The sequence below is a fragment of the Somniosus microcephalus genome, chromosome 6 (assembly GCF_052327205.1).
Source record: "Somniosus microcephalus isolate GS21.2 chromosome 6, FLI_Smic_1.0, whole genome shotgun sequence".
NCBI lineage: Eukaryota > Metazoa > Chordata > Chondrichthyes > Squaliformes > Somniosidae > Somniosus > Somniosus microcephalus.
Genome location: NC_140992.1, coordinates 66,626,182 through 66,653,354, shown reverse-complemented (window position 1 = coordinate 66,653,354; position 27,173 = coordinate 66,626,182). Strand labels below are relative to the sequence as shown.

The following is a 27,173-nucleotide window of genomic DNA, read 5'->3' as shown; positions in this document are numbered from 1 at the left end:
CACAGGTGGGAGGAGAACACACAATAGAACACACAATACATAACAGCAAGAAGCTTGCAAGTGGAGTTGCAAAGTGTTATCCCAAACCTCCAACAACAAAGTTGTGGCATTTGAATGTCAGCCATGTTGCAGGAGCATTTTTAAGCGGCTGCAGCAATTGACAACAAATCATGTCCTCGAGAAACCCGATTCATTGCAGCTGGCGTGTTTCTCGGAAGACAGGAAACAGGAGCCAAAAGCACTAAAATTGGAATCGCAGATTAAAATAGGATTATTGAGGCAGTTAACAAGCTGACAAACTGCCTTAACTGTCTGTCCCACCGTTTGCTGTCGGGTCAGTTCGGAGCAGGTGACCCGACACTTGCGAAAATCGCGTGGAGGTGGGATGGAGGCAGGTTTGCATTCCACCAGCAGTTTTTCCGGTTTTCGCGCCCAACCCGCCACCAAACCCGCCCACTCAGCTGAATTAAAATCGAGCCCTTTGTGTGTGGATGGGAGCAGGAAGTTACAAAGAGACATAGACAATCTAGGTGAGTGGGCAAAACTACGGCAGATGCAGTCCAGTGTGGGGATGTGTGTGCCTTCCGCTTTCTTAATGAAGAACAAAGGGATTTTGTTATACATGCTACTGTACAGGTACATCGAAATCTAATAAAGCTAGTGCACAGGTACAAAAAGCAATCAAAAAGGCTAATGAAATGTTGGCCTTTATCTCAAGGGGGCTGGAATTTGAAAGTGAGGAAGTGGTGCTTCAGTTGTGCAGGGCCTTGGTCTGACCCCATCTGGAGTACGGTGTTCCGTTTTGGGCATCAAACCTCAGGAAAGATATACTAGCCTTGGAAGGGTTACAGTGCTGATTCACCAAAATTATACCAGGACTTAAATAGTTAAATTATGAGGACAGGTTGCATGGTTTGTATTTCCTTGAGTTTAGAAGGTTAAGGGGTGATCTAATTGAGGTATTTAAAGTAATTAAGGAATTCGATAGGGTAGATACAAAGAAGCTATGTCTTCTTGTGGGGAACTCAGAGCAAGTCGCATAATCTTAAAATTAGAGCTAGTACATTTAGGAGTGAAATCAGCATGCACTTTTTCACACAAAGGGTAGTGGAAATATGGAACTCGTTCTCCCAAAAGTCTGTGGATGCTGCGTCAAATGAAATTTTCAAGACAAGGATTGACAGATTTTGTTGAATAAGGGTATCAAGGGACTTGGAACAAAGGTGGGTAAATGGAGTTGAGGTACGGATCAGCCATTGGAAGGGGTCATAGACTCATGGCAGCCATTTTAAATTCACACTTGGAGTACAGTGTACAGTTCTCGTCGTCATATTATAAGAAGGATATAGAGGCACTGAAGAGGGTGCAGGGAAGATTTACAAGGATGAGATCAGAAATACGAGGGTATACATATCAGGAAAGGATGAACAGCCTGGCTCTCTTTTCTTTTGAAAAGAGAAGGCTGAGGGGTGACCTAATATAGGTCTTTAAAATTATGAAAGGTTTTGATAGAGTAGACACAGAGAGAGTGATTCCATAGAAACATAGAAGATAGGAGCAGGAGAAGGTCATTCGGCCCCTCGAGCCTGCTCCGCCATTTAATGAGATCATGGCTGATCATCCAAATTCAGTACTCTGTCTCTGCTTTCTCCCCATATCACTTGATTCCTTTAGCCTTAAGAAATATATCTAACTCCTTCTTGAATATATTTAATGAATTGGCCTCAACTGCCTTCTGTGGTAGAGAATTCCACAGGTTCACCACTCTCTGGGTGAAGAAATTCCTCCTCATCTCTGTTCTAAATGGCTTACCCCTTATCTTTAGACTGTGACCCCTGGTTCTGGACTCCCCCACCATCAGGAACATCCTTCCTGCATCTAGTCTGTCTAGTCCTGTTAGAATTTTATAAGTTTCAATGAGATCCCCTCTCATTCTTCTAAACTCTAGCGAATATAAGCCCAATCGACCCAATCTCTCCTCATACGTCATTCCTGCCATCCCAGGTTCTCCCTTATCTATTCTACTTGTGGGGAAAAGCAAAACTAGAGGCCATCAATATAAGATAGTCACCAAGAAATCAAATAGGGAAATTCAGAAGAAGCTTTTTTACCCAGAGAGTGGCGAGATGAGGAACTCGCTACCACAGGGAGTAGTTGAAGCGAATAGTATGGAAGCATTTAAGGGGAGGCTAGATAAGCATATGAGAGAGAAGGGAATAGAGGGCTATGCTGATACAGTTAGATGAGGAAAGTTGGGAGGAGGCGTGAATGGTGCATAAATGCCGGCATGGACTGGTTGGGCCGAATGGCCTGTTTCTGTGCCGTATATCCTATGTAATCCTATGTAACTCCTCCACCATGGAAAGACCATCTTGAATATCTATATTACTAATCAATTTAGTTATTCAATATGTTAACCAGGAAATTGTGTAGTTAGCCACATGCAATTAAATCTAGAAACCTATCATCAATGATCAATAAGGTGATTTGTATTATGCTTTTGGCTTGGCAGCATAAAATGTTTTTTTAAAACCTTTTCTGATGCTTGAGAAAACAACAGGGGAACAAGACTAACTGCTTCTTCCCCGGAAGAGATAGGCACGCAGATGCAAAGCATGGCCTTGGCGAAGACAATGGTTTAACAGAAACTCATGTCCAAGCATAGACATAGATAAGTGACTAGTAGTTGTCAGAAAGAACAGGGGGAGTTGGCAAAAAAAAAGCCCAACAAAGACCCACAACTTGGACTGAAGTAACCTTTGGGCATATGACCGTCAACTGCCGTAAGTCCTACCACTGGTAGCCTTTTATTGGCCCCCTCTAATTAGGAGACATGGGGAAGCAACTTGTATGGGTTAATGCTTGTTGATAATCAGGCATCATTTTCTATTATATAAATGAGCCCACACCTTCTGCTCAGGGTAGAGAAATAACATAACAAAGGCACCACAGCCTATAATAACTATGCAGACACCAGAATACTAATCTACCCCGAACACAACCTGGATGAGCTGTGTCTTTGTTTCTTAATATTAGATTGCTGTTTGGTGTATTGTGCCTGACTCTGTTTTGTTCCAAATAAAAGTACTCAACTTTTACCAAGTGTTTCGTGCCAGACTTTCCAGAAATTATTGGAAAAAATTCTGAGGGACAGAATTAGTCTCCACTTGGAGAGGCAGGGATTAATCAGGGATAGTAAGCATGGCTTTGTCAGGGGGAGAGCATATCTGACCAATTTGGTTGAATTTTTTGATGGGGTGACTAGGTGTGTGGATGAGGGTAGTGCAGTTGATGTGGGTAGTGCAGTTGATGTAGTCTACATGGACTTCAGTAAGGCATTTGACAAAGTCCCACATGGGAGACTGTCAAAAAGGTAAGAGCCATGGGATCCAGGGCAATTTGGCACATTGGATCCAAAATTGGCTTAGTGGCAGGAGGCAGAGGGTGATGGTCGAAGGTTGTTTTTGTGACTGGAAGCCTGTGTCCAGTGGTATACCGCAGGGATTGGTGCTGGGTCCTTTGCTGTTTGTAGTGTACATTAATGATTTAGATATGAATGAAGGAGGTATGATCAGTAAGTTCGCAGATGACACGAAAATTGGTGGAGTGGTAAATAGCGAGGAGGGAAGCCTCAGGCTACAGGACGATATAGACGGGATGGTTAGATGGGCAGAACAGTGGCAAATGGAATTTAACCCTGAAAAGTGTGAGGTGATGCATTTTGGGAGGACTAACAAGGCAAGGGAATACACAATGAATGGTAGGATCCTAGGAAGCACAGAGGATCAGAGGGACCTTGGTGTGCATGTACATAGATCCCTGAAGGCAGCAGGACAGGAAGATAAGGTGGTTAAAAAGGCATATGGGATACTTGCCTTCATTAGCCGAGGCATAGAATATAAGAGCAGGGAGGTTATGATGGAGCTGTACAAAACGCTAGTTAGGCCACAGCTGGAATATTGTGTGCAGTTCTGGTCACCACACGATAGGAGGGATGTGATTGCATTGGAGAGGGTGCAGAGGAGATTCACCAGGATGTTACCTGGTCTGGAGCGCTTCAGCTATGAAGAGAGACTGGACAGGCTGGGGTTGTTTTCCTTAGAGCAGAGAAGGCTGAGGAGGGACCTGATTGAGGTGTACAAAATTATGAGGGGCATAGATAGGGTAGATAGCAAGGAACTTTTCCCCTTAGTAGAGGGGTCAATAACCAGGGGGCATAGTTTCAAGGTAAGTGGCAGGAGGTTTAGAGGGGATTTGAGGAAAAACTTTTTCACCCAGAGGGTGGTTGGAATCTGGAACTCACTGCCTGAAAGGGTGGTAGAGGCAGGAACCCTCACAACATTCATTTTAGAGCACTTGAAATGCCATAGCATACAAGGCTACAGACCAAGTGCTGGAAAATGGGATTAGAATAGACAGGGCTTGATGGCCGAAGCGGACCCGATGGGCCGAAGGGCCTCTTTCTGTGCTGTATAACTCTATGGGCTGGATTTTCATTGAGGAGTCGGGTAGGAGGCGGGACTACAACTTTCGAGGTTGTAGACCCGCCTCCATCGAGTTCCAGCCAACCCACACGATTTTGACTTGATTGACCTTGTTGAGCCCGCCCAGCGGGCTCAGCAGGCCAATTAAGGGCCACCCGGCAACAGGTGATGTCACAGATTGATATTTCATCTGTCAAGACCTTTTGACAGATGAAATATCAGCGTTTCACAGCTGTTTGAAGCTGTCAAACACTGACAATCTGTATTCTATGTTAATTCCTTCCTCTCAGGATGATTTAGAGATCTCCCCGGAACAGAAAGCTGAATGCTGCAATTTTTGACAGCTGCCAGCCATTCTGCTTTCTGTGCCGGTGAGATGAGGGACTCCCGAGAACTGAAGGAAGGAAGGCTGTGAAGGTAAGTAAAGGTTAGTAGAACTTCTGTAAACACTTTACACAGACCAAACACACTTACCTTTGCACTCATGCACCCATCACTCACCTGAACACCGGACATCTCGAAGTGCGGGAAATAGAACGGACACGGTCAAGGGCCGTGTCAACCACAGTAGAGGGGAATCCTCGGTTGAGGAAAAAGGAAGACATGTCGGAAGTGCTGGTATGGAAGGTGGCATCGTCGAAACTCACCCCCTGCCGTGTTTTCGCTATCCCCCCTGACCTTCCCCTCTCTGACCCTGAGCGATCAGCCCTTAGCAAAGACCTGAGCTTTATTTCAATGAATTTCGAGCTCGGCACGATACGGAGCTCTGTTTTCCGCCGCCTTCATCTTCGTGCCCACTTCTTTGGCCAGGAGTCTTCACCCCGTACAGCTGACCCTTTCTCCCACTTTCAGAATTCTCGTTCTACCTGGACCCCTCCCTCTGGCCTCTTAACCTCTCTAGATCTTTTCATTGCAAACTGCCGGCGTGACATCAGCCATCTCAATTTCTCTGCTCCCCTCACTCACGCCAAATTACCTCCCTCTGAACTTGCAGCACTCCATTCTCTCAGATCCAACCCCAACATTGTCATTAAACCTGCTGACAAGGGTGGTGCTGTTGTTGTTTGGCGAACTGACCTCTACCTAGCGGAGACTGAACGCCAACTCTCCGACACCTCCTCCTACCTCCACCTGGACCATGACCCCACTACCGAACATCAAACCACCGTTTCCAAGACTGTCACTGACCTCATCTCCTCTGGAGATCTTCCCCCTGCTGCCACCAACCTCATAATTCCCCAACCCCGCACAGCCCGCTTCTACCTCCTTCCCAAGATCCACAAACAGGACTGCCCTGGTAGAGCCATCGTTTCAGTCTGTTCTTGCCCCACGGAACTTATTTCTTCCTATCTCGACTCTATTTTTTCTCCTCTTGTCCAGTCTCTTCCCACCTACATCCGTGACTCTTCCGACGCCCTCTGCCACTTTAACAGTTTCCAGTTTCCTGGCCCCACCTTTTCACTGTGGACGTCCAATCCCTCTACACCTCCATCCCCCACCAGGATGGCCTGAGGGCGCTGCGCTTCTTCCTTGAACAGAGGCCCAACCAGTCCCCATCCACCACCACCCTCCTCCGCCTGGCTGAACTTGTTCTCACATTGAACAACTTCTTCTTTGACTCCACTCGCTTCCTCCAAATTAAAGGTGTTGCTATGGGAACCCGCATGGATCCCAGCTATGCCTGCCTTTTCGTGGGATATGCGGAACATTCTTGTTCCAGTCCTACTCGGGTCCCCTCCCTCACCTTTTTTTCCGGTACATTGATGACTGTATCGGTGCTGTTTCCTGCTCTTGCCCTGAACTAGAAAATTTCATTCACTTTGCTTCCAATTTCCACCCTTCCCTCACCTTCACATGGTCCATCTCTGACTCTTCCCTCCCCTTCCTCGACTTCTCTGTCTCCATCTCTGGGGATAGGTTATTGACAAACATTCACTACAAACCAACTGACTCCCACAGCTACCTGGACTTCCTCCCACCCTGCTTTCTGTAAGGACTCTATTCCATTCTCCCAGTTTCTCCATCTCCGCCGCATCTGCTCTGACGATGCCACCTTCCATACCAGTGCTTCCAACATGTCTTCCTTTTTCCTCAACCGAGGATTCCCCTCTACCGTGGTTGACACGGCCCTTGACTGTGTCCGTTCTATGTCCCACACTTCTGCTCTCACCCCTCCCACTCCCTCCCGGAACCACAATAGGGTTCCCCTTGTCCTCACGTTTCACCCCACAAGCCTCCACATTCAACGGATCATCCTCCACCATTTCTGCCACCTCCAGCGTGATCCCACCACCAAACACATCTTCCCCTCACCTCCCCTTTCAGCATTCCGAAGGGACCGCTCTCTCCACGACACCCTGGTCCACTCCTCTATCACCCCCAACACCCCTTCCCCTTCACCCGGCACCTTCCCGTGCAAGCGCAGAAAATGTAACACATGCCCTTTTACATCCACCCTTCCCACTGTCCAGGGCCCCAAACACCCCTTCCAGGTGAAACAGCGATTTACTTGTACTTCTTGCAATTTAGTATACTGTATTCACTGTTCACGATGCGGTCTCCTCTACATTGGGGAGACCAAATGCAGATTGGGTGACCGCTTTGCGGAAGACCTCCGTTCAGTCCGTAAGGGTGACCCCGAGCTTCCGGTCACCTGTCATTTTAATTCTCCGCTCCACTCCTAGTCAGACCTCACCATCCTCGGCCTCTTACACTGTTCCAATGAAGCTCAACGTAAGCTCGAGGAACAGCACGTCATCTTTCAATTAGGCACTTTACAGACTTCTGGACTCAACATAGAGTTCAACAATTTCAGACCATAACCTCTGCCCCTATCCTTTTTTTTGTCATTTATTTATTTCTTTTAATTTATTTATTTATTTTCTCTCTCCCACATGGCAGCTGTATTTCATTCTGCCAGTGCCATTTACACTTCATCTAGAGCCATCTTTTTTTTCTTAACTTGTCCAATTACCATCTCCTTTTGCCTTGCGCCATCTCTTAATCTCTCTTAATGTCTCTTCTTAATCTCTCCTGCCTTCCATCCTATCACAGACCTTCCCTTTTGTTCTTTCCTCCCCTCCCCCTTTCCCTGCCCCTGCACCTGCTTAAAAACCTGTTCGATCTCAAGCTTTTTCCAGTTCTGATGAAGGGTCATCGACCTGAAACGTTAACTCTGCTTCTCTCTCCACAGATGCTGCCTGACCTGCTGAGTATTTCCAGCATTTTCTGTTTTTAATCCCCCAGCCCCCTTGTTGCTGAACTTTAGGTCACATCGTTTTTGTGGTCTCGGTAGGGGAACTTTACACCATGATCTGATTGAATGGTGGAACAGACCCGAGTGGCTGAATGCTTTACTCATGTTGCTATGTTTTCTGGGCAGCTAATTTTTAATGTTGGAAAAACAGGAGCAGAATCATTAGCTTTCTCCTAATATTAAAGTTAAATGAATAAAGTTGAAGAGAACCGTTGTAAAATGGTTTTCAGAAGGGGTTTCAGGCTGCTTGGCCTAGAAATTGGGTTGAGGCGCCAAACCAGCGCCAAGTTCGCCTGAGCGCAGGATTTAACGCAGCGTTCGAGTCTTCAGCGATCGTCCGATATTCAGTTTCATTGCCCCTAGAGGGAGACGGGTTTGAGGCTCGAGGCGCTCCGCGTCCCTCTTAGGGCGCTGAAACTGAATATTGCAGCACAACGTGCCGCAGCGCCACACGCTGCGGTACGGCACGCTGCGGTACTGCAGGCCTTCCTCCCATTGTTAAGGGGGAGGGGCCTGCAAAAGCGCGATCCCCGATCGCGAGTGCCGGCAAAAGAGCCTGGCACCGAGGAGAAGTGCTGGGCTCTCGGGACACAGCCGGCAATGCCGCGGGGGGGGGGGGCGTCAGGAGGCCGGGGACGGAGGTGCTGGCAGGCGGCCGCCCCGCACCTCCACCTTAACTTGCGCCGCTGCCGGCACAGTAAGGCCCCGTGAACCGGGCGCGGGTAGCGAACGGCGCAACTGCGGCGTTCGCAACCAAACATCGTGAACGGGGCGCTGCGCACACCGATGACGTCATCGGTGGCGGCACAGCGCAAAAGGCTAACGCCACCATTATCGCCCCAACTCAATATCGCGGGAGGCGCAGCCAGTGGCGCTACAGCCACTGCCTGCCTCTTTAGGCGCTAACAAGTGGCGCTACTCACCCAATTTCTCCTAGTGTGTCGAGAGTCAAATCGAGATCTGAGTCTTGAGTTATATTACCACTTTTGTGTTGTGCACTTCAGAAGCTGTTTCATATTGATGCAATGGTAACAGTGTAACTGCACCATTAGCAGTTATTAATCCAGTTGGTTTACTCTATGGATGAAACCTCTAGAACATTTATTTGATCGATAGATTTCTAGATGCAAAAGGTGTCAAGGGGTATGGGGAGAGAGCGGGAATATGGTATTGAGATAGAGGATCAGCCATGGTCATATTGAATGGAGGAGCAAGCTCGAAGGGCCGAATGGCCTACTCCTGCTCCTATTTTTCTATGTTCTATGTTTCTATCCTTCAGATGGAGTCAAATACTTCTTTTTGTATTTAATGGGGTACTATGTACAAATCAGTAAAACATCAGTGCAAATGCATTAATCTAATAATGAAGAACATAAAAGCACATGGGCAAAGAGCAGAGAATGGGAATAGAGTAAATAAGTTCAGGTGAAGAGATAGTACCAGCATAGGCATGATGGGCTAAATGGCCTTGTTCTTTTCTGTAATTTCTATGATTCTCCTAATCAGTGAATAGTATGTGGATCTCATTGCAGCTACTGTACCAGCACATCATCTGTATCTGCTTTGTGCCAAAATGTTGCATTTTCTGAAAAACACAGTAGTTTTATTTATAATAATGCATTTTATACCTCAATTATTTTTCCAATAACTTGCTAATTAAAAATAATCAAAACAAAGGGAGTAATTTGTACACCCTGCCCATTTTGTTTTCCATCGACGACATAAAATTGGTGGCCGATTCAATATCGCCCATTTATGCAAAGCAAGTTCAAATTACCCCACAAATTCTGGGACCAGCATAGCAGTTACTGGTCAGTGAGGTAGCAAAAACATTACTGCAGAGCAGGGGTCTTCGCTGAACAAGAATTCTATTTTTTATTAAACTTTAGTACACTTGCAAGTTGGAATTTGCTGCTGATTTTGACCGTAGGCTGTTGAAAGCAATCTTTTCTATGCTGTTCATTAAGTTCCTTGCACAGTGGTTGGATGTGAATAAACAAGAGGATGGATAATGCTCCCAGCATGGTGATCTTTTGGCCCTGCGTACTCCCGTGGTGCATCCTGCTGCCCTCCTACTATGATGTTACGTCAGCTCATTAGAATAGATAATTGGCACTCCCGTCACTCAATGAATGCTGCATCGGGAGCTCCACAGGGTCAGGGGCAGATTATTGAGTGCCGGCCACTGTTATAGAGCCGTTGGTCACCCTTAAAACTGACCTGCAACTGAGGGGGAAAAAAAACTCATTCAGTGGCACAGTTTGGAGGTCCTGTTGCAGGAGGTACTAAGGAGAAGGATGGTTCTTTTTGGAGGGGCGTGCCAAGATACAATAAAGAGCATCGTCAGAGCAGCATAGATAGAGTTAATAGAGCAAGTGAATGCTTTCGCATCTGCGGCTCGAACATGGGGCAAGTGAGGGAGAAATTTACTGGGCTCTGCAAGGTTGCCAAGATACCTATGTTAACATATGGCTTTATTTTACAATTTTAGTTTAAAAAGCATCTTAACTGTCAGCCGTCACTCAGTTGGTAGCACTCTCGCCTTTGAGTCAGAAGGTTATGGGTTCAAGTCCCACTCCAGAGACTTGAGCACAAAAATCTAGGCTGACACTCCACTGCAGTGCTGAGGGAGTGCTGCACTGCTGGAGGTGCCGTCTTTTAGATGAGGCGTCAAACCGAGGCCCTGTCTGCTCTCTCAGGTGGATGTAAAAGATCCCATGGCAGTATTTCGAAGAAGATCAGAGGAGTTATCCCCAGTGTCCTGGTCAATATTTATCCCTCAATCAACATCACTAAAACAAATTATCTGGTCATTATCACATCGCTGTCTGTGGGAGCTTGCTGTGCACAAATTGCCTGCTGCATTTCCTACATTACAACAGTGACTACCCGTCAAAAAGTACTTAATTGGCTGTAAAGCTATATAAATGACAGTCTTTCTTTTTAACTGCACTTCACTTTAACTAACTTGATTGAGTTCTTTGATGAGATAACAGAGAGGGTTGATGAGGGCAATGCGGCTGACGTGGTGTACATGGACTTCCAAAAGGCGTTCGACAAAGTGCCACATAATAGGCTTGCCAGCAAAATTGAAGCCCATGGAATAAAAGGGAGAGTGGCAGCATGGATATGGAATTGGCTAAGTGACAGGAAACAGAGAGCAATGGTGAACGGTTGTTTTTCAGACTGGAGGAAGGAATACAGTGGTGTTCCCCAGGGGTCGGTTCTAGGACCACTGCTTTTCTTGATATATATTATTGACTTGGACGTGGGTGTACAGGGCACAATTTCAAAATTTGCAGATGACACAAAATTTGGAAGTATAGTGAACAGTGAGGAGGAGAGCGATAGACTTCAGGAAGGCATAGACAGGCTGGTGAAATGGGAAGACACGTGGCAGATGAAATTTAACACAGGAAAGTGTGAAGTGATACATTTTGGTAGAAAGAATGAGGACAGGACATATAAACTAAATGGTACAATCCTGAAGGGGGTGCACAAACAGAGAGACCTGGGGGTATGTGTGCACAAATCATTGAAGGTGGCAGGGCAGGTTGACAAACCAGTTAAAAACGCTTATGGGATCCTGGGCTTCATGAATAGAGGTATAGGGCAGGATTTTCATTGGGCCGTGGAGGCGGGATTGGAGGCGTGTGGGGGGTTAAAATTGCAAAAACTGGCGGGCGGGCACAACCCCGCCTCCATCCCACCTCCAAGCAATTTTCATTAATTTGTGTCTAATGGTCTCGTCTCCGTCCCGCCTCCAAGAGGCGGGATAGGCCGATAAGGTCCTTAACAAGCACTAAATTGCCTCTATAATGCCATTTTGAAAGGCCTTTGCAATTTTAACCCTTTTCCCATGTGAAACACGCCTGTTCTGAATCACGACAGTGAAACCTGGCGGGAGCACAATTGGATTACTGACTATCAGCTGCAGCTCAACCATTAAAGAGGAGATTTGATCAGCCATCATTTGCAGGTGGCAGGACTTTGTAGTCTCAGGTCTGGGGGAACTTTTAGAAGGCATAACCACAGCTGTGGAAGTTTGGAGCCTGACACCCATTTCCAGTGTGACCTGGGAAACCCCTCTCGCCACCTTGACTGAGCGCTTCCTCAACTGAGGCATATACCAGAAGCATGGGAGCCATTTATTTCCTTCCCTTCTGGACATTAGATGAGAACGAAGACCAGCCACGGCACCAGCAGAACCATGAACAACAGCAGCACCAACAGCAGCAGCACCAACAGCAGCAGCAACAACAGGAGCGCCAAGCTGCTACTCACCCACCTGAAGCTGCACAGGCCAGAAGGGGCCAGCGCATGGAAGCCCGCCGGCGCAGGAGATACCCCCCAAACAGGGTCGACAGACACAGGGTCAGCTACCTCAACATGTCTGAGCAGCAGTGCCAAAGGCGGCTCCGACTTTCGCGAGAGGTAGTGGGTGACATCTGCGCAATGCTGCAACAAGACCTGCAGGCCAGAGGACCAGGTGGACAACCCTTACCAGTGGCCGTCAAAGTCACCACCGCAATCAACTTTTTTCCCTCAGGCTCATTCCAGGGATCCAGCAGACATCAGCGGCATCTCCCGGGCAGCCGCACACACTTGCATCACGCAGGTAACCGATGCCCTCTTTCCCATCGCACACAATCACATCCATTTCACTAAGGATCAAGCAAGTGTCACGGCGCGTGCGGTTGGATTAGCTAATCTGGCAGGCTTTCCAAGGGTGCAGGGCGTCACTGACTGCACACATGTGGCCCTTAACGTACCCCATCGCAATCCAAGTATTTTTGTCAATCGCAAGGGCTTCCACTCCCTTAACGTTCAGCTGGTGTGTGACCACAAGAAGGAAATTTTGCATGTTTGTGCCAAGTACCCTGGCAGTTGCCATCACTCCTTCATACTGCGCCAGTCTAGTGTGCCTCCGCTATTCAGTCCGCCAGACCAGCTTAATGGATGGCTACTTGGAGACAAGGGCGATCCCCTGAAGACGTGGCTAATGACGCCATTGAGGAGCCCATCCAACGAAGCTGAGGAGAACTATAACTCCAGCCACATGTCCACCAGAGTCATAATCGAGCAAACCATCGGTTTGCTGAAGATGCGCTTCAGATGCTTTGATAGATCAGGTGGAGCCCTGCAGTACTCAGCAGCCAGGGTCTCCAGAATCGTCGTGGTTTGCTGTGCACTTCACAACATGGCACAGCGTCGTGGCTTGCAGATTCCTGAGGACCAAGTGGCTCGTCACATATCCTCCTCAGATGAGGAGGTGGAAGATGTTAAGTCTGTGTGTTCTAGTTATTGTTAATAAGAATCACTGCACACAGACCACAAGAATAAATTCAACAGGTCTTTACTAGTCGAAGGTCAGGCTGAACTGCCCAATAAATCATTACACAGCACTTATATACCGGTGTGGTCACCACCGGTATTACAGTATACAGCAGCCAAGATAAAGTAGTGCATCTCTTAAAATAGTTCTCTTAAAGGTGGAACGGTTACATACACCACAATCCTCCCTTTTTAGCTTAACAGTATATATTCCCCATTTAACATAACATAATAACATATATACACAACTTCATGTAAAAACAGTTCACAGATTCAGTCTCTGAGGAGGCCTCCTGATCCGAGACGGATAACGCCTTTCAGGGGTCTCTGGTTCTCGTTGCTGGGGTGACTCATCTAGTTGATCCCCTATGGATAGGACATCATCATCAGGTATATTCACTTCTGAGGTAGATGCTTCAGGTTCACTAACTTCCTCCACGGTTGTCTCTGTCGTAACCATGGGCTCGACCCTTGTTCTCGATCCCACCAGTTGGTCAGCATGACATCGCATTACGTTTTCACCAACATCTACCGTGAACATCAGGGGTCCTTGTCTGGCCCGAATTGTTCCAGATTGCCATTTCTCGTTTTTATAGTCCCTGACTAACACCGGTTGTCCTATTTCAAAACTCCGAGTGGGCTTGTTATTGATATGCTGGAACTGTTTGTTTTCGACTTCCCTCCGCACATTTGGTTTTAACAAGTCCAACCTGGACCGCAACCTCCTGTTATAGAACATCATGGCAGGACTTTGGTTTGTTGTTGCATGGGTGGCGTTTCGATATGCCAGTAGGAAATTGTCCACCTTGTGTTGCAGTGGAATCTGATCTTCGCTCATGGCCTTTATTGCCTTTTTGAACGTCTGTACAAACCTCTCGGCCAGCCCATTCGTAGCTGGATGATACGGGGCAGAGGTATAATGTTTCACCCCATTCTTCTTCAGGAATTTTTGGAATTCCTCTGACACGAACTGTGGTCCGTTGTCTGAACATATTTGCTCTGGCAATCCATTTCTTGCAAATATCGTTCTTAGCACCGCGATCGTCTTCTCCGAGGTAGTGGTAGTCATTTTAATCACTTCTGGCCATTTAGAATGTGCGTCCACCGCAATTAAAAACATGGAGTCCATGAATGGACCAGCAAAGTCAATATGTACACGTTGCCATGGGGTTGAAGGCCATTCCCATGGATGCAGCGGTGCAATTGGAGGTGCATTTTGGGCTTTTTGGCACCCTAAGCAGCTTTTCGTCAGATCCTCTATCTGTTGGTCGATACCCGGCCACCACACATAAGCCCTAGCAAGGCTTTTCATCTTGACTCCCCCCAGATGACCTTCATGTAGTTCTTTTAGAACTCTCTCTCTTAACTTAGGAGGGATAATCACCCTTGTTCCATACATCAATGTTCCCTGACAGATGGACAGCTGTTCTCGTCTTGCTGAGAATGCCGGTAACAGTGGATCACCATGGGCTGGCCATCCCTTTACTGTCAATTCGTAGACCCGGGACAGTGTCGGGTCATTCCTAGTCTCCCTTTCAATATTTGCATTGGTGACAGGTAAACATTCGATGATGGTCGAGTGAAATAACTCCACCGGGTCAACCGTCGGTGCCTCCTCCTCAGTAGGTAATGGCAGGCGCGACAGCCCATCAGCATTACCATGCTGCTTTGTACCTTTGAATTCTATCTGATATTGATGTGCCCCTAGGAAAAGGGATCATCTCTGGAGCCTCTGTGCTGTCATCACCGAAACACCCTTCTTAGGGTTAAAAATGGACACCAACGGCTGGTGGTCTGTCAGCAGTGTAAACTTCTGGCCCTGCAGGTAATGATTAAACTTCTTTACTCCCCACACAAGGCTGAGAGCCTCCCTATCTATCTGAACATAGTTGCGCTCAGCGGAGGTCAATGATCTGGATGCAAATGCGACTGGCCTTTCCAAGCCATTTGGCAACTTGTATGAGAGTACTGCTCCAATACCATAAGGAGAAGCATCACAAGCTAAACGAATAGGTAGCGTTGGGTTGAAGTGAGCCAACACTTCCTCTGAGGTGATCAATGCCTTGCTTTTGCGAAAGGCCTTCTTACAGTCCTCGCTCCACTTCCATGGGTTCTTTCTGCAAAAGAGCGTTCAGCGGGTGCAGAACCGTGGATAGATTTGGCAGAAACTTATGGTAATAGTTAATCAACCCTAGGAATGACCTCAACTGGGATACATTTTCCGGAGCGGGAGCCTTCACAACAGCTTCGATCTTGTCAGGTGACTTGTGCAGCCCCTCCTGGTCAATGACATGACCACAGTACGAGATCCGTTTCTGAAAGAACTCACATTTCTGGCGATTAACTCGAAGTCCATATTCCTTCAATCTGGTGAGCACCAGTTTCAAATTTGCAAGGTGTTCCTCATCGTCATCTCCTGTAATCAGGATATTGTCCAAGTAACATTGAGTGCTTGGAATTCCCTGTAATACCTGCTCCATGGCCCTCTGCCAAATTGCTGGAGCCGAAGCCACTCCAAAAACCAGTCTATTATATCGATACAAGCCTCTGTGCGTGTTGATTGTGAGATACTGGCGCGACTCTTCCTCAACTTCCATCTGTAAGTACGCTTGCGCCAGGTCTATCTTGGTGAAGTGTTTTCCGCCAGACAATGAAGCAAAGATATCCTCAATCCGCGGAAGCGGATATTGCACCGTGTGAAGCACCGGATTAACCGTGATCTTGAAGCCTCCACAGATGCGGACCTTCCCCGGTTCCCCTGGCTTGTTACTCGATGAACGCTTCATGACGGGAACAATGGGCGTGGCCCACTCGCTCCAGTCCACCTTAGACAGTACTCCTGAACGTTCTAGCCCTTCCAGCTCAGCTTCCACAGCAGGTCGTATCGCATAAGGTACCGGTCTGGCTTTGAAAAATTTTGGGTTTGCATGTTCTGCAATCTTGATTTTTTGCTGTAATTCCTCTCAGTGTTCCCAGTCCCTGTTGGAACACCTCTTTAGCCTCATCCAATATTCTGGACAATCGTTCAGGTTTGACATCTTTTTTTCCGGAATCTACCGTTATTGCTTTTAGGGAGTGCCAGTCCATATTTATTTTCCTGATCCACTCCCATCCCAGAAGTGGTGGACTTCCCTCAGGTAGTACATATAAGTCCATTCCTTGGTGTTCTTTGCCCTTGTGTACCACCTTGACTTTTATCTTTCCGATGGGGTATACTCTTTGCCCCGTGTATGTCTGCAATACTATCTCCGTATCCCGTAGGGGAATATGTGTGAATAACCTTTTGTAATCTTGCTTATTCATGACCGTCAACGCTGATCCGGTGTCCAATTCCATCTTCACTTGGACTCCTGCTATCTGAAGTGTGACCCAGATAGTTTGTAGGTCAGCTTCCTTACTCACATTGTGAATTCTCAGACTACCCAGTTCCTTGCTGTTGGAGTCTGAATCCGAATTCTGTTCATCCGAACTCTTCTCAGCCACCTTATGTACCTTTCTGCACTTTTCCTGCGGTGACTTTTTGTTGCTGGTCTTCTTTCCTGACCAGCATACTTTAGCTATGTGACCAAGCTTGCCACATTTTCTACATTCCTGATTTTTAAACCAGCATTGGTTCTGATCGTGTGTTGTCTTTCCACAACGATAACATTTCGCTGTACCCAAAGCCATTTGATCTACGCTGAGTACCGCTGCCTTCAGCTGCATTTCTGCAGTGCCTCTCGCTGCGGCTTCATGCGATGCTGCAATAGTGACAGCCTTATCAAGTGTAAGATCATTCTCTTCAAGCAGCCGCTTTTGTGTTCCTTCTTTCGACAATCCACACACGAATTTGTCTCTCAGTGCCTCTGTCAGTCTTTCCCCAAACTGACAGTATTTCGCTAGCTTACGCAGTTCAATTAAATACTCCGCGTTGCTTTCCTCTTTCAGTTGCGTTCTCGCATAAAATTTAAATTGTTCCGCTAACATCAGCGGTGTGGGGTTCAAATGATTTCTCAGGACAGCAACAATGCTAGCGAAAGCCTGATCCGCCGGTTTAGCTGGTGATAGAAGATGCTTCAATAGCCCGTATGTCTTCGCACCCATTGAGTTTAGTAAGGTTAGTGCTTTATTTTCATCTGATATTTTATTTGCCTTACAATAAATCTGTATGCGTTCTACATACGTGGTCCAATCTTCAACATCGGCATCGAAATCGTTGATGTTACCACGCTTAGGCATCCTCGCAATCTTCTTGAGAAACAAAAAGAAATTTTTCTTTTCTTTTTTTTTTTCAAAATGGCGGTTTCCCGCGCTTGTCTTCTTCCCCCGCCTACGAAAATGGCGGCTTCCCGCGTTTGCCTTTCTCCCCCGCTGGCTGTAATGGTGATTGCCGTATTGCTGCGTTCGCCCTCCCCAGCGGTTCTCAAATCGTGCCTCCCAGCCCCTCTTGCAGTCCGGTCCTTTCCCCCGGCTGCGGCTGAGTTCTCCGCGGTTTTTAAAAAAAAAAATTATTTTCTCCCGCGCCTCGCGGCATCGGCAGCTGCCCGGTCTTTTTCCCCGGTCGCGGTCGAGCTCTCTCTCGACGCTGTTGCGTCTCCCAGCCCGCTTGCAGCCCGGTCTTTTACACCGGCTGCGTTTGCATTCACCGCGGCTCCTGTGCCTTACGCTGCCCCAGTCTCAGCGCCTCTGGCCCCGATTTCTGTCCGGCTCTTTTCCCCGGCCGTGGTCGAGTTCTCTGCCCTTATATCCTCCGTTTTTCCCTCCCCTACTTCACAGCCAACGTGGCCGACTTGCTGCTCGTCGCTGATCGGCTTACCCACCACCGTGATAGAAGGGATGATCACTGCCTGTTGCTGATGGAAGGCTTCGTGTCAGGATTCTTCCTTGCTCTTCAGACCCAAGTCTTTTCTCAGCAGGATGATGAGGGCGGATGCCTCTTCTCGACGCCCGTTAAACTGCCTTGGATATATCTCTGCCGCAGGGTAAGATCATCATCGTCACCACTGTTAAGTCTGTGTGTTCTAGTTATTGTTAATAAGAATCACTGCACACAGACCACAAGAATAAATTCAACAGGTCTTTACTAGTCGAAGGTCAGGCTGAACTGCCCAATAAATCATTACACAGCACTTATATACCGGTGTGGTCACCACCGGTATTACAGTATACAGCAGCCAAGATAAAGTAATGCATCTCTTAAAATAGTTCTCTTAAAGGTGGAACGGTTACATACACCACAATGGAGGAAGAGGAGGAGGAGGAGGAGGAAGAGAGCGAAAACGAATATCTTGCAGAGGCCCATCAACCAGCAGCAGCAGTACGTGAGAACATTGCTGCCCGGGATGCAAGGAATGCACTCATCTTGGCCAGATTTGCTGAGCCTAGCCAATGAAGCACTTTTGCCTCGCAGCTTCTTACCTGCGCATCGACAATGGCCAAGGACCAGCGGATTCCTAGCAATTTGACCACCATACTGACAATTGCAAGTAATCCTAAGCCCTCAATGTGAAAGTCCCATTAGCAAACTGACACACGCCACAACTACAGCAGTAGCCATCAAATTTTTATTTACATTATTCATCTGATGGCGTTTTCACAGAAAACATCAAATTTCACCAAAGTGACTACCCTTGTGACTATTTGTGCAGTATCTTTCTCTTACGCATGCTCCTACGTGGTGCTTCCCTTGTGGCTTCAGCAGATGTGGAGGCCCCTTTCCTGCTGCTCCTGTCTCGACACCTTTGGCGGGCGTCCTCTGGGGTTGCGAACCTGTGAGGGCTCGGCAACAGCTTGCTGCTCCTACGGCTGTGCAGGGGTTGAGACGCCGATCTCAGTTGGGTGTGGACTCTGGTGGGGCTCTGACCGAGGTCTCTGCAGTGACATGGAAGTGTGAGCGCTTGGAGAGGAGCCCCCACTTCCTTGATGTCTGCCACCAACTTCCCTCTCATGGGTCAGGTCCCCCTCAGCACTTGCAAGTTGCTTGAGAGCACCTTGCTGCACATCAGGGGGGCCATGGGGACCCGTATCTGCACTGGCAGTCCTACTCAGCAGGACTTCCATGAAGGTCTGGTTTCTCTCTTCAATAGATGACCATCGTTCCTCCAGAGGTGTCATTCTATTCTGAACACTCACCATGTTTTCTGCACTCTGGCGACTTACCACCTCCATGGAGGTTGCCGTCCTTTCTATGGTGATGTATTCATGCGCCAATGACTCCACAAAGGCTCTGCTCATGTTCGCTATGGACTCCTCCATTCGCTCCACACTCACAGCGACCCTGGAGACAAAACGTGCCAGAGACTCCTGCATCTGTTCCTGGAGTTCCAGCACCGCTGATCTTATGGATGGACCCAGAGGCAGAGGGTCGACATGCAGCTGAGCTGAGCTGGCAGAGTCCTGCGCCCTCCGACTAGGACCCTCCACTGCTGTCCCTGTCTCCACAATCTGCTGATGCTCACTTTTGAGCTGTGATACACCAGGTGACAACACTACTCTATGTCCCGAAGGTCCCACCGAGGTGTAAGTGTCTGCGCTGGTGTTGAGTGCGCTGAATTCTGCTGACGCTGCGCCCTCAGAGGTTGCAGCTTCCTCTGAGGAGTCTTGAGGCTCATGCTCTTCTTCCTGGCTAGTGGGGACGGGTGCTTGCGATGGTCCTGTGGGGGAGTAAAGGAAAAAGAGTTAGAGATGTGTTGCCAAGGTTACATGCACATTGCATATTGCAGATGATCATAAATCCATCTGTTAGAGCTTCAGAATCATTATCAGCGACTCAAATCAAATCAAATCAAAGCAACTTTTATTGTCATTGTTAGTGCACAAGTGCAGTACAACGAAATGTAGGTTTGCGGCTCCCGAGAGTGTACAATTTGGATTAGGACACTTAAACATTTCAACATACATTTGTACATATATATTAGCATAAATATGACCATAATAAAGTGCATCAGCAGGTGTGCAGGCTTTAGTGTTTATTTGTGGAGTTCAGTAGGATGACAGCCCTGGGAAAGAAGCTGTTCCTAAATCTGGTCGTACGGGTGCGAATGAGAGAGATGGAAAACTATTCTGTCACCAGCTTGCTGTGATGCACCCCCCTCTGTCCGTCCCCCACTTGCGCATCTTCCTCCACTCCTACGATCTCCAGGACCGCCTCTTCCCAGGGGGTGAGCTGGGCTACTGAGGGTGGCCCTCCTCCTGTCCTCGCTCTTTCTCGCTTATTGTGAGCTCTCTTTTCCTGCAATGAGGGAGACAAGTGGAGGTTGAGTGAGCATGAAGGAGTGAGTGTAGAGATTCCATAGCATAGATACTTAGAAGGAGACAAAGATGGAGTGAGGTGGCAAGACCAAGGGCCCTCCCTGTGTGTTGTCAGTTGTTTTCATAGCATCACAGTGATAGGGAGTGTGAGGGCTGCATAGTCGAATAGTTAGGTGAATGTGACCATAGAATGAGAGGGAATGGGTAACGGTGCATGGATGTCAGTGTCAAGTGGGATGTGGAGGAAGAGATTGCTAAAGCTGAGTGCTGGTGAGGAAAAGCAATGGGGATCAGATTGAGGGTGATGGGAAATTCATACTCACTTTTCCAGTGCGCAGAAGGTCATGAAATCTCTTCCTGCACTGAATCCAGGTTCTGCGGGTTACTGATAATGAGTTGACCTCCTCTGCCACCTGGATCCACACAGTCTTGGTCTGCTGGGGAGGCTTCTTCCTCCCTGAAGAAGGGAAGAGCACCCCTTTATGAGCTCTTGCTCCCTCAACTAAAGCCTGCAAGGCAATGTCATCAAACCTGGGAGCAGACCTAGGTCTCTGGCTGGTCATTCTGCCTCCAGGTCCCTGTAGCATGAAAGGCCAAAAGGTTGGCAGTCTGCAGAAGAAGCAAGGCTTGTTGCAGACCTTAAATGCAGCAGCAATGATGACGTCATCGGAGGCGACTTTCAGACTGGAAAAACTCATTTGCCAAGGGTTCCCACACGTTGGAACTCAATTGGCCAATTAAGTTAAAATCGCATCAATCTCCCACATCAATTTAGATTCGGGTGGATAACACGAAATGCGGATTACACGACCCCAGCCTGCCCCTGAATTAAAATCCAGCCCATACAGTACAAAAGTGTGGAAGTTATGATGAACCTGTGCAAAACACTTGTTCGGCCCCAACAGGAGTACTGTGTCCAATTCTGGGCACCACACTTTAGGAAGGATGTGAAGGCCTTAGAGAGGGTGCAGAAAAGATTTACGAAAATGATTCCAGGAATGAGGGACTTCAGTTACATTGATAGACTGGAGAAGCTGGGGTTGTTCTCCTTGGAGCAGAAAAGATTGAGAGGAGATTTGATAGAGGTGTTCAAAATCATGAGGAGTCTGGACAGAGTAGATAGAGAGAAACTGTTCCCAATAGCAAACGGTCAAGAGGACACAGATTTAAGGTGAATGGCAAAAGATCCAAAGGCGACGTAAGAAAAAACTTTTTTACGCAGCGAGTGGTTAAGATCTGGAATGCATTGCCTGAAAGGGTGGTGGAGGCTGACTCAAGCTGATTTTCAAAAGGGAGTTGGAAAGTATCTGAAAGAAATTTGCAGGGCTACGGGGAAAGGGCGGGGCAGTGGGACTAGCTGAAGTGCTCTTGCAGAGAGCCGGCATGGGCTCGACGGGCCGAATGGCCTTCTTCCGTGCTGTAACCATTCTATGGGCTAGAAATTCCCCTCAAGCCCCCATTGGGGCGCTAAATCAGAAACGCTGGAAAAGTTATCGCCAGACGCTAACCTCTCCCAGCCTTTCTAAAATTCCCACTTTTTGCTCCAAGAGGGAAATGGAGTGCTAAATCAAGCACTTCACTTCCTTCTTGGAGCGCAAGAGGCGGGAAGTTCATGACCCAGGGTGATGTGCTCAGCAGCGCCATGCACTGGGCCGTGTGGCGCTGCCGCGTTGCAGGGGCTCTTCCCTAAATTAAAGGGAAAGGCCCGACGCTGTGAACTCTGCAGTTTTTTTTAAACTCACCTGCAGCACTGGGGAGCAGGGCTGCTGTGCGATCAGCCCAGCACTCAAGCAGCATGCCGGGCTGACCGATCACGGCACAGACCCCGCGTCCGGAGCAAAAAAAACATTTTTCAAAAAAGCCAACATTTTTTTCAGGGCGGCCGGCCACCTCACCTTTAACTTCCACCCCGCTAGCGGCCAACCACCCTGCTCATGTTCCCTGCAGCAGTCGCGGCCATCGCCCAGTGCGGCTGCAGGGGGCGGAGGGGAATTTTTCTGCCAGGGCGCTGCTGGGGCGATGCACCCGGAGATGATGTCATGATCTCTGGGCGCATGAGATTGGGCCGCAACCCGGTAGCGCCGCCGGTAACCTCCCGTGGAATTTGGCGGGAGGTGTGGTCAGCACCGCAACCAGGCAAAATGGCCTTTGCGCCCCGTTAGTGCCCCCCACTGGAGGCGCAAAGGATGGAAATTTCTCCCCCTATGATTCTATGATTCACTCTAAACCTGGTGTACTGTCACAGAGGGATAATGTACCACACTTTGCTAACTGTTAATTTCCTAAATGCCGAAGCATGTTCATCTTGTTTCTGGGTATTTTGTAATGTTGCCATATCAAAGTGTTGACCGAGTGTCCATTAAATCTTCCCAACAACAAGCACCAAGTATGCTTCCACCAGAAGGAACCTGAATGCTGCATGTTCACACACTCACAGAATGGCAGCTTGGGCACTTGAATGGCATACATCTTCTCTCATATTTGCTCTTTCCAACATATGTCCCATTTATATTTGCTTGCGCATAACAAGAGGCAGTGCGTGCAAACAGGAGAAGGGTTGCCAAGGCAACTTTTTGACTCCTTATAGGGATTGTCCACTGCAATCCCACCCAAAAGCAGGTGGGGTCGTGGCAGAAATGGCAGGAAAATGGAGGGTGAGGGCTTTCACTGCTCTTACTGAGATTTCCCTCCCCCTGTTCCCACCGGGATCACCTCTGCCTGCTCCTTCCCTCCTCCCTGCAGGGCCCAGGGAGTGAGTTACAGGTAGCAAGTCATGAGGGGAGCAAGTGCAGGTGGAAAAGCAGAAAATGCAATGTGTTGGTTGGAGGGCCAGCTCAAGGATCGGATCAACTGCTGAGTCCAGGGATATAGACTTCATAGGGCCTGCTTACAAATGCTCTTCAGTAACAACATCAGTATTTCATTTGAAAGCATGTTAAGGAGCTTGTACCATTTGACTCATTATAAAGGAGTTCACAATCCACATCTCTGCAGTGTTCCATAACCAGTTGACAATGTTGCAAATCACCAAGGAGAACATGGTTACTCCATGGTTCATTGCAGCTGAGCACCCATTGCCCATGGTGATAAGCTCAGGCATAGCTATTATCATAAATACTATTGCTGAGATTCTAAAAGCCTTGGGCTTCAATCTACTGCCGTCTGTCTTGTTTGCATTCACCATGTTGGGGAATCAAATTCAGAGAATCTTAATGCAAGGCTTCAACAACCTGTTAGAAATTAGGGTATCCAAAATATATGGGGTTATGTGAATGAAACTGTGACGCGAATAAGACTGTGTTTACATGACTGTATTAGAACTTGAGACAAAAAGTCTCTTCAGACTAGTATCAGAATAACTAGATAGATGCTTAGAATCTGCTTGTGTTTTGGTTCTCTGTGGATGTTATAGAAACATAGAAGATAGGAGCAGGATTAGGCCATTCAGCCCCTCGAGCCCGCTCCGCCATTTAATGAGATCATGGCTGATCATCCAAATTTAGTACCCTGTCCCTGCTTTCTCCCCATATCCCTTGATCACTTTAGCCTCAAGAAATATATCCAACTCCTTCTTGAATATATTTAACTAGCTGGGGGAGCCCGGCGGTGCCGAGGCTTTTTGTGGGCATGTTGTTGTTGGAAGAGAGAGAGGGAGCGACTGGGGGGAAGAGAGAGAGGGAAGGAGAGAGAGAGAGAGAGGGAACGAAAGAGAGGGAAGGAGAGAGAGAGAGGGAAGGAGAGAGAGAGAGGGAAGGAGAGAGAGAGAGAGGGAAGGAGAGGGAGAGAGAGTGAGAGGGGGAAGGAGAGGCAGAGAGAGATGGAAGGAAATAGAGAGAGGGAAGGAGAGAGAGAGAGGGAAGAGAGAGAGAGGGAAGGAGAGAGACAGAGAGAGAGACGGAAGGAGAGAGAGAGGGAAGGAGAGAGAGAGAGAGATTGGGAGTGTGAGAGAGATTGGGAGTGTGAGAGAGATTGGGAGTGTGAGAGAGAGAGAGATTGGGAGTGTGAGAGAGATTGGGAGTGTGAGAGAGAGATTGGGAGTGTGAGAGAGAGATTGGGAGTGTGAGAGAGAGAGAGATTGGGAGTGTGAGAGAGAGAGAGATTGGGAGTGTGAGAGAGAGAGATTGGGAGTGTGAGAGAGAGAGAGATTGGAAGTGTGAGAGAGAGAGATTGGGAGTGTGAGAGAGAGAGATTGGGAGTGTGAGAGAGAGAGAGATTGGGAGTGTGAGAGAGAGAGACTGGGAGTGTGAGAGAGAGAGATTGGGAGTGTGAGAGTGAGAGATTGGGAGTGTGAGAGAGAGAGATTGGGAGTGTGAGAGAGAGAGATTGGGAGTGTGAGAGAGAGAGATTGGGAGTGTGAGAGAGAGAGATTGGGAGTGTGAGAGAGAGATTGGGAGTGTGAGAGAGATTGGGAGTGTGAGAGAGAGATTGGGAGTGTGAGAGAGAGAGAGATTGGGAGTGTGAGAGAGAGAGATTGGGAGTGAGAGAGAGAGAGAGATTGGGAGTGAGAGAGAGAGATTGGGCGTGAGAGAGAGAGAGATTGGGAGGGGAGGGAGGGGAGGAAGGGGAGGGGAGGGGAGGGGGAGGGAGGGGAGGGGGAGGGGAGGGAGGGGGAAGGGGAGGGGGGGAGGGAAGGGGGAGAGTCCCTGAGCCCCGCCCCCCCCGATCTCCCGAGCCCCGCCCCCCCCCGATATCCTGAGCCCCCCCCCCGATCTCCCGAGCCCCGCCCCCCCCGATCTCCCGAGCCCCGCCGCCCCCATCTCAGGAGCACGGCAACCCCCCCACCCCCGATCTCCCGAGCCCTGCCCCCCCCGGAGCCCCGATCTCCCGAGCCCCGCCCCCCCCGAGCCTCGCCTCCCCCCGATCTCCGGAGCCCCGCCCCCCCTGAGGGTGGCCCCCCCGATCTCCCGAGCCCCGCCCCCCCCCCCCGATCTGTAGTCCGGGCCCGCGATCTCCCGATGTCCCGCCCCGCGATCTCCCGATGTCCCGCCCCCCGATGTCCCGCCTCCCGATGTCCCGAGCCCCGCCCCCCGCCCTGCGGCGTCCCACTCTCCGGAGCCCCGCCCTCCCGCTCTCCGGTGCCCCGCTCTCCAGATCGCCGATTGCGGCTGAGAGCCCCGCCCTCCCGCACTCCGAGCCCCGGCCGAGCCGGCTTGAAGTTTGCCGGTTGCCGGGGTAACCCTTCCCGCTCACCAAGGCCGAGATCCGAAATAACAACAGAAAATGCTGGAAAAACTCAGCAGGTCAGGCAACATCCGTGGAGAGAAATTTGAGTTGACGTTTCGGGTTTGACCCTTCTTCAAAACTGGAGAGAAAAGGAACTAGATCGAAGGCAGGGCTGCGATCGGACAAAAGAATAAAAGAACCAAAAGAAGTAAAAGAGATTAGAAGCTAGACGAGATGGTAATAGGCTGGGATTAGGTGTAAAGTGTACTGGCAGGGCAAAAGATAGCTGCCAGGTGTGAGAGAGAAACAAAAGGAAAGGGGGGGGGAGGAAAGGAGTGGAAAAATATAAGTAAAAATGAAATAGGGGCCGAGGTTATGATCTGAAATTGTTGAACTCGATATTGAGACCGGAAGGCTGCAGAGTGCCTAATCGGAAGATGAGGTGCTGTTCCTCGAGTTTACGTTGAGCTTCCGTGGAACAGTACAAGAGGCCAAGGACGGTGAGGTCCGAGTGGGAATGGAGCGGTGAATTGAAATGACAGGCGACCGGAAGCTCGGGGTCACCCTTACGGACTGAACGGAGGTGTTCCGCAAAGCGGTCACCCAATCTGCGTTTGGTCTCCCCAATGTAGAGGAGACCGCATCGTCTCACCGCCGCGTCTCACCGCCGCGTCTCACCTGCTCCTGCTGCGCGCGCACCCTGACCCTCGTGGCTGATGCCGTTGCCACGGGTAACGTGATGACGGCGGCGGCGGCGGGGGTGGGGGGGTGAGGAGCTTAGCAGAAGCCCTAGAAGCCTGGCTGGGCAAGAAAAGCCCAGGCTTTCAGGCCTAACAAAAAAACGGGAAAAGGTAGGGAAAAGAATGTTCAGGTTAGAAAAAATATTTACAAATGAATGAAGTTTTTTTTAAAACAATTTAATAAATTCAATTTTATTTTGCTGGAAATGTATATTTGAAAAGAAAGACGCAGAAAGCAGGAAAAAGAATGGAAGCAAGATGGCGGCCACTCTCCTCGGTTCAGAAGGATAAGGCCCGCCCACACACGCACCGATTGGTCGACCGGTCAGGTCACCGAAGCGTAGGATTGGTCAATCGTCGAGTCACTCGACACTCAACTGTAGGAAGGAACCCGCCGTCCGATTGGTGGACCTCGACGTCACACGGTCGCTAATGAGATGCTAATGAGCAGAACGCTGTACGTTTTTGGGATACCGCGGGCGGGATTTTTGTCCGGCTGAAACGTAAATACGCCTATGACCGGTCCGGAATCGCAAGCTTTCTTTTGAGGTGACGCGCACGTCGGTACGCTCTGTAACTTTCAAACGTATAGAGAACGGACAGACATCGGGACAGACAGAAGAGCCGCTTTATATATGTAGATAGATGAATTGGCCTCCAACTGCCCTGTGTGGCAGAGAATTCCACAGGTTCACCACTCTCTGGGTGAAGAAATGATAGCATTCCACACTGTGATGGATATATATAACCTTGTTTCCAAGCTAGTTACCTTGAGTTTGTAAGTTAGGATTTTGGCTTTGTTTAACAAAACTGCTTTAAAATGCGCAAGTTAACTAGTGTGTAAGAATAGAATAGAGGATATCTTTGGGAATTTAATGATTCATTCCATGGTACAATAGTTTGATAATGAATGACATAGTTAGTTTTGCACAGCTAAAGTTACATGAACAGCTTGAACATAAATAA

The 27,173-nt window shown here is 48.7% G+C and overlaps 1 protein-coding gene across 13 annotated transcripts in view; it reads right to left on the bottom strand.

The window, feature by feature from the left end:
* Positions 1-27,173, bottom strand: part of kcnab1a (potassium voltage-gated channel subfamily A regulatory beta subunit 1a) — a 568,613-nt gene that overhangs the window by 398,425 nt on the left and 143,015 nt on the right. The window contains exon 2 of one of the 13 annotated variants that reach the window (XM_085990338.1): positions 9,181-9,325. The exons of the other annotated variants lie outside the window; for them this stretch is intronic. The gene's annotated coding sequence lies outside the window, so the exon portion shown is untranslated. The remainder of the gene's footprint in view (positions 1-9,180; positions 9,326-27,173) is intronic. 13 annotated transcript variants of the gene reach the window in all.